This window comes from Podarcis erhardii, assembly GCF_964252035.2.
Source record: "Podarcis erhardii genome assembly, chromosome: 7".
NCBI lineage: Eukaryota > Metazoa > Chordata > Lepidosauria > Squamata > Lacertidae > Podarcis > Podarcis erhardii.
Window position 1 is genome coordinate 15243946 of NC_138511.1, and position 8069 is coordinate 15252014.

Here is an 8069-nt window from a genome sequence, read left to right on the forward strand (position 1 = left end):
TAAGGACACAAGAATAACCTGTTGGATTAGGCCAAAGGTATTGATTTGTAGAGGAGTCGCTGTACCATACTGGAGTCAGGAATAAATGTAAACCTTGCCATAGGAATTCTGTACTGCTGTGAAAGTACTCTTCACATACATACTCTTTAAATAAGGGATGAGGAGCAGCTTAGCTTACCAGAAGTTGTCTGCCTCCATCTTCCTTCCACCCCAGCCAGCATCAACAATGGCCGGGGTGATGATGGGGTCTCAGTCTCTTCCATCTCTTCTATCTCTTCCATCTGAAACTCTGCTGCCGCTGCCGCTGCCGCTGCTGCTGCTGCTGCTGCTGCTGCTGCTGCTAATAATAATAATAATAATAATAATAATAATTTATTTATACCCTGCCCACCTGCCTGGGCTTCCCCAGCTACTCTGGGCAGCTCCCAACAGAATATTAAAAACATGATAAAACATCAAACATTATAAACTTCCCTAAACAGGGCTGCCTTCAGATGTCTTCTATAAGTCAGATAGTTGTTTATTTCCTTGACATCTGATGGGAGGGTGTTCCACAGGGTGGGCGCCACTACCAAGAAGGCCCTCTGCCTGGTTCACTGTAATTTCACTTCTCATAGTGAGGGAACCTCCAGAAGGCTCTTGGCACTGGACCTCAGTGTCCGGGCTGAACGATGGGGGGTGGAGACGCTCCTTCAGGTATACTGAACCGAGGCCATTTAGGGCTTTAAAGGTCAGCACCAACACTCTGAATTGTGCTTAGAAACATACTGGAAGCCAATGTAGGTCTTTCAGGACCAGGGTTATAAGGTCCTGGCGGCCACTCCCAGTCACCAGTCTAGTTGCCAAATTGCTTGTCAGTGCCAACAATACTGAGCTTGATGGACCAGTGATCTGGCTTGGAAGAAGGCAGATTCCTGCCTGACTTTGTTGCACCCTCAGTAAGAGGAAGGGAAGTTAAAAGATGTGCAGAGAATGCCAAGCCGGTTGCCACCACCCTTATCATAATCCTTGGGCCAATTTCCCCCCTTATTCCACCCCACCCTCCTGGAGAGCACTTCTCCTATTCTCAGGAAGGTGCATCAATCTGTTTGAGCTGGGCTGGCAGGCTCTGGGGAGTTAACGGTTCCAGCAGACTTATCACTAAATGCAGCGGCCCTAAATGGCAAAGTGGAAATTGCTCTTAAAAAAAAAAAAAAAATGAAGTTGGCCAAGGAATTAAATTCTCTAAAGGCTAAAGAGAGAGAGAGAGAGAAATATCCTCATAGGGAACATGAGTTGAGTGATTGGAGGTGCCAACACAAAGTCAAATCCCAAAGTCTCTGGAGTTATAATATCTTATGGGGCTGGTTCAAAACCCTGCCTGGCTGATGGCAAATATAGGAAGATGAATTATACTAAGTAAGAACATTGGTTCAATCTCTTCTTCTTTGGTGATCACTTGTAGCTGAGTAAGATTGTCTTCCATAAACACAGTTTTAACAATGAGTCCGTAAGTGACTGTGGAGGCCAATTCTGGATCCACACATCCTTTCACAGTGGGGACATTGGTTTCCGGGTGGGAGTTGATCACGGTGTGGATTTGCCAAGCATGCCTTCCTCTTAGCATGTTTCTCCCTTGCATCCTGAGTTCCTTGCATCCTTTGAAGTATCTTCAAAGCCCATGAGACCTTTGGTAAAGGCTGTTCTCCAATTGGAGCTCTCACAGGCAAGTGTTTCCCAATTGTTTGTGTTTTAAAATTTGCCTTGAGACAGTCTTTAAACCCCCTTTGTTGACCACCAGGATTACACTTTCCATTTTTAAGGTGGGAATAGAGTACTTGCTTTGGAAGACGATCATCAGGCATCCGCATAACATGACCAGTCCAATGAAGTTGATGTTGAAGAATCTTTGCTTCAACACTGGTGATCTTTGCTTCTTCCAGTACACTGGCATTAGTTCAAAAGGGAGTCTCTCTCAACCCTACGAGGAGATGCTGGATAGTGAACACTTTTGCATGCAGTGTATCTGCCTTAACACATAAAGTATGAATGGATAGCTCAGTTGGTTAGAGCATGGTGCTGATAACATCAAGGTTGCAGATTTGCGAAAGATGCATATTCCTGTGTTGCAGGGAGTTTGGTCTAGATGCTCCTCAAGGTCTCTTCCAACTCTGAAATTCCATGATTCCATCCCAGTTCTCATGTTTTTGAAGGGCTGGTTGAAACAGGAAGCTGCCTTGTACTGAGTCAGCTCGTTGGTCAATCTAGTTCAGTATTGACTACACTGGCTGGCAGCAACTCTCCAGGAACTCAGGGTGTTCCCCAGTCCTACCTGGAGATGCAGAAGGTTGTGTCCAGGTGCTTCTGTGTGCAAAACAGATACTCTCCCACAGAGTCATGGTAGGAGGGCATCAGAAGCACACGGGAGCAGACGCTTTTCTGAACATGGAATTATTCACTTTGGGAGGACAGCAAGAGAAAATGCTTCACCTTTGCTTAGGGCAGGCGGAATGGAAATCACCATGAACTGGGCTGAGATCTCGAGATGAGCAAAAGGCAGGGAGTTAGAATCACAGAATTGTGGAGTTGGAAGAGACCCCGAGGCTCATCCAATCCAACCCCACTTCTCTAGGGTTGCAGATGGTTGCAAGAGAAGGCAGGCTCTCCTTTTGTGAACTTGCTTAAGTTCATACGCTCTCTCACACAGAAATTATGAATAGCCCCTTCTTTATATTTGGCTGTGATATCTTGCCCTACGGTGTGACAAGGAGGCAGAGTGTCTCCCCCCCCTTTCTTTTTTGAATGGAGGCATTTATCGCCAGCAAGAGTGACAGATATCTCCGCAAAATGAACTGGACATCTCCTGGCACAATCCATGATATATCAGGTGCCTTTGTCCTTGCCAACTTGCCAACATGAATGTACGTACTTTAATTTCATTGGGTCTACTTATTCCTGCATTGCAGGAGGGCTGGACTAAATGACCCTAGGGGGTCCGTTCGAATTCTGCAATAGGATCAACATTGGATACAACACCGTGAACCTGACTTACCCCTCGTCACAAGTTCCCTGTCTCTGCATTATACCAAAGCTCTTTTGGAGTTTTCTGACTTCTGAGTCTTATCCAGATAATAATTGGAAGAAAAAACACACACACTCACCACCCAACAACTCTCAGGCTTTTTTCTCAGTCTTGTGTTATTTCCTGAACAGGAGATCCTTTTTCTAAGAGAGCTGCTTAGAGGATCACCCTTCCTTCCTTTCTTTCCTGCTGTGTACTATTTTAGAAAGAGAGATTAAAACACACAGAGAAGTTGTCTCCTGCTCCCACCCCTCTTTAGTTACCCCTTTCAAATCTCCTGCTGTTTGGAGATTCCTTTGGCCGCCTCTTTCCTAGATAATTATACAGTGGGAGATTTACTACAATATCCTCCTCTTTGCTGCCACACCTTTCCCAGATCACCCCACCTTTTGAAAAGGGGGTGCGGCGGGTTGGGAGTGGGCAGAAGATTGGAGGGGGGAGAGGGAAGGAATCTTTCGAAATTATGAGGTTTCAGTTGAGATGTCCCCAAATTCTTGTCCCCCTTTTCTTTCTTAATTGAAGGTCAGTTAAGCTGGCTCTAGAGCACAGTGGGCAAGCCGCCACAGAACCAGAGATCTATAAATTTTTTTACTTATGCAAAGCATCGAGTCTGCTGGGAAGGCTCCCAAAGCAGTTTTACAATCTGTGAGTAGAGTTGCTTATGATCTTAAAAAGTACTCAGCACAAAAGGAAAAAGGGATGAGGAGGGAAGAAGAAAACATGATCCAAGTTGAGCTGGTGGTCAGGCAAGAACTTGAAGGCCAGAGGAACAGCTTAGAGGTAGAGTACATACTTTGAATGTGAAAAGTCAAAGGTTCAACCCCCCAATGGCATTTCCAGGAAGGGCTGGCAAAGACCCTTCAGGGGCGGACTTTGATACCCTTTGGTAATATGGCGCCCTGAGCAAGGTGCAAATTTGGTGCCCCCAAATGGATCTTCTCAATTATGGATCTTTTCAATTTTGTGCCTCCTCGGCTTGATGCCCTGTGCAGGGGAACTGCCTATACTGCGTAAATCCAACTCTGGTCCCCTCCCTGTGAGCCAGTGTGGTGTAGTGGTTAAGAGCAGTGGACTCATAATCTGGGGAACCGGGTTCGCATCTCCGCTCCTCCACATGCAGCTGCTGGGTGACCTTGGGCTAGTCACACTTCTCTGAAGCCTCTCAGCCCCCCACACCTCACAGAGGGTTTGTTGTGGGGGAGGAAGGGAAAGGAGAATGTTAGCCACTTTGAGACTCCTTCGGGTAGTGATAAAGCGGGATATCAAATCCAAACTCATCTTCTTCCCTGAAACCCTGGAGAGATGTTTCCTGCCATTGTAGACAATATTCAGCTATCTGGGCCATTGCTCTGACTCAGTATAAAATGGCTTCCTATGTTCTCATCTGATGGTGTGCTATTCCTTTTACTTTTTTAAAAATTCTGCTTCTGTGTTTAAGTTCCTTTGGGGTGAGTGAACCTTGGCCGGGTAAAAAGTGATATACAGGTTTGTTTATTTACTTGAATGTTCCTCACTCAGTTTCTAGTTATTTAAATGAGCAGGATCTCCACCCTCCTCCTTTGCGACTGACCTTCCTAGAGAAGAAATGAGCAAAAAATAATAATTTCCGGGTCTCAGGATGCAGGTGAGGGATCAACCTGTAAGATCAGGGAGAAGTGTCTAGTGTTAATTTTGACCAGTTTTATTCATATGGAAACATTAAGGCCGGTGCTGCCACCTAAAGGCCAAATCCGCAAGCAAATTTAGAGAGAGACCGAAGCAGGTTTTCAATTTTACCTAAGTATTTTCTGAGATATGTATCCCGGCACAGTTAAGGTAATCAAAAAGGATATTGCAGAGCTGGAAAAGGTTTAGAAAAGGGCGACCAAAATTATCAAGGGGATGTTGCCTCACACCTGCGATGAAAGGCTGCAGCATTCAGCACTTTTAGAGTAAGGACTTTTAGGTGAGTAAGAAGACATGATAGAAGTTTATAAAATAATACATTGCATGGCGAAAGTGGATCAAGTTTTTCTCCCTCTCTCCTAACCCTCAACCTCATGGATGTCTAATTAAACTGAATGGGGGAGGATTTAGAGAGATAAAAGGAAGACCTTCTTCACCCAGTGCTTAATTAAACTATGGAACTCACTCCTGCAGGAGGCAGTGATAACTGACAACTTCGATGGCTTTAAAAGAGGATTAGACAAATTCTTGGAAGAGAAGGCTATCAACAGCCTGTAACCGGGATCACATTCACCCAGTGCTATAACGGCCGCACTGGCTCCCGGTGGAGTACAGGGTCAGATTTAAGGTGCTGTTTTTTTTAAATAAATATTTATTAAAGTTTTACAAAATCATAAATACACAAAAACAAGAACAACAACAAAATACAACAAAAAAGGAAAAACAAAAATACCCAATACAAAAAGCAAGAAAAATAGAAAGAAAAAAGAAAAATCAATTTTTTCAACTTTAAACTCATTAGCTTATTTCTTTGACCTCACACCTCCCCTTTTTGTATTCCCATTTACATAATCAAGTCAGCAAATCCTTACCCTCTTTCATTTATCATCATTAGCTTTGTATCTTAACATATTACAACTCAATATTTTCATCCCTTATCAATTCATTTTTGCATACTCTTTCTGACTTTGTCACTAATGCCACTTATTTTCAATCCAACATCATTTTAACATTCATAAATTTTACAGTGTTTCTGTAGATAGTCTTTAAATTTCTTCCAATCTTCTTCCACCAACTCTTCTCCCAGGTCTCGGATTTTGCCAGTCATCTCCGCCAACTCCATGTAGTCCATTACCTTCATCTGCCATTCTTCCAGGGTGGTTAAGGTGCTGGTTTTAACCTTTAAAGCCCTATACGGCCTAGGACCCTCGTACCTACGGGACCGCATCTCCTGGTATGTCCCACGGAGGACCTTACAAAACAAAAACATCTTGGAGGTCCCGGGCCACAGAGAGGTTAGGCTGGCCTCAACCAGAGCCAGGGCTTTTTCGGCTGTGGCCCCAATCTGGTGGAACGCTCTGTCACAAGAGACTAGGGCCCTGCGGGACTTGACATTTTCTGCAGGGCCTGCAAGACAGAGCTGTTCCACCAGGCCTTTGGCCAAGGCACAGTCTGACCCCCTCCTTTGGTAATCCTCACAGAACTCTAGCCCAGTGGTTGCCATGAATTTGATTTTGAATTGATTTTAGAATGAATTGATTTTAGAATGCATTTCAATTGATTGATAGTGATTTTACGTAAACTGTGTTACTTTTATTGTTGTTAGCCGCTCTGAGCCTGGCTTCGGCTGGGGAGGGCAGGATATCAATAAAAAATCATCATCATCATCATCATCATTATTTATTATTAACTGACCAGGATGGCTATGCCCTGCCTCCACAGTTGATGGAAACCACAAGAGGAGATTTGATGTTGTGTTCAGGTCCTGCTTTTAGGCTTCTCATTGGGCGAACAGGATGTCGGATGAGATGGGCCATTGGCCTTATCCAACAGACCCTTTTTTATGTTCTTATCAGATCCCAGCTCCTTCCAAGGGAGTTTGTTTCAATTCAGCCACAAACTATGTGAAACAAGGATAGCAAGCAAGATAAGTCATAAGGGTCCAAATCATTCTGGCTCCTCTTCTGGACAGCAACGAAGAACACTCCTATTCATTTGTTGAATTTATTTCCCACCATCTTTCCTCCAAGGAGCTCAAGGCTCATTGTTCTCTCTCTTATTTAACCCCCAGGACAACCCTGTGAGGTAGTTAATGTGGGATATTATATATATATAGCACCTCTCTGCAGAGGACCTTAAGGTCCATGAATAATCATAGTTTAGAGGTCCTGGGCCCTAAGGAAGTCAGACTATCCTCCTCCAGGGCCAGGACCTTCTCAGTGATGGCTCCGACCTGGTGGAATGCTCTGTCCCATGAGACCAGGGCCCTGCAGGATTTAACTTCCTTCTGCAGGGCCTGTAAGACAGAGCTATTCCGCCTGGCTTTCCATTTGAACTTAGCCTGATCTTTTATTCCCCTTCCTTCCCTCCCCTTTTTATGAAGATTACCCTCTCTGGGATCCCACAGCTAATTCTCCCCTGGTCTCCTCGCTGGCCCAAATAGGACTAATTTAGCCAGCTAGCTCTGGTGATCATCTAATGTTTATTGGATGGGTGTCCCCCCAAAATTGATTTTTGAATTCTGAATTTATTGTTATTTATGTTTTATACTGTATTTTATGCTGTTTTTTTGTTGCATCAATTAAGTGTTTCAAATTTGTTGTTAGCTGCCCTGAACCCAGTTTTCTGAACCTGGAAGGGCAGGGTATAAATAAATAAAATAAAAATTATTTATTTACAGTGGTACCTCGTGTTAAATATTGAATCCGTTCTGGAGGTCCGTTCTTAACCTGAAACTGCTCTTAACCTGAAGCACCACTTTAGCTAACGGGGCCTCCTCCTCCTGCTGCGCCGCCGGAGCACAATTTCTGTTCTCATCCTGAAGCAAAGTTCTTAACCTGAGGTACTATTTCTGGGTTAGCGGAGTCTGTAACCTGAAGCGTCTGTAACCTGAAGCATATGTAACCCAAGGTACCACTGTATTATTACCGGTATATCCAGAAAGAGCAGTCAAGCCCAACATTTTCTGTTTGCAAGAATGGACACTCAGTGGAATGTGGATGCCACTCCCCCCAGGTGTGGTCAGGTAGAGGTGGGGGTAACTTACAAAAAGGGCTGGTCACCTCTCTCTCTCTCTTGCTTGTCTTCATCGTGCCTCTTCTACCGCTGCATCTCTACAGAGATGTAGCAAGTTGTTGAGTCTGAGGTCAAAAGACTCAGACTCCACCATCCTTAGATATACAGATGTACCTGTAACTGCAACCTAAGCCTGCTCCCAGTTTGCTATTGAATGTGTGTAAACTCTGTTTTATTCTAAGAAGACTGTTTTTGTGCTGTTATTGTTTTAAGGGGGTAAAAAGGGGAAAATCCTTTTTCCTGGATTGCTTCATCCAAAAGGCTGTAA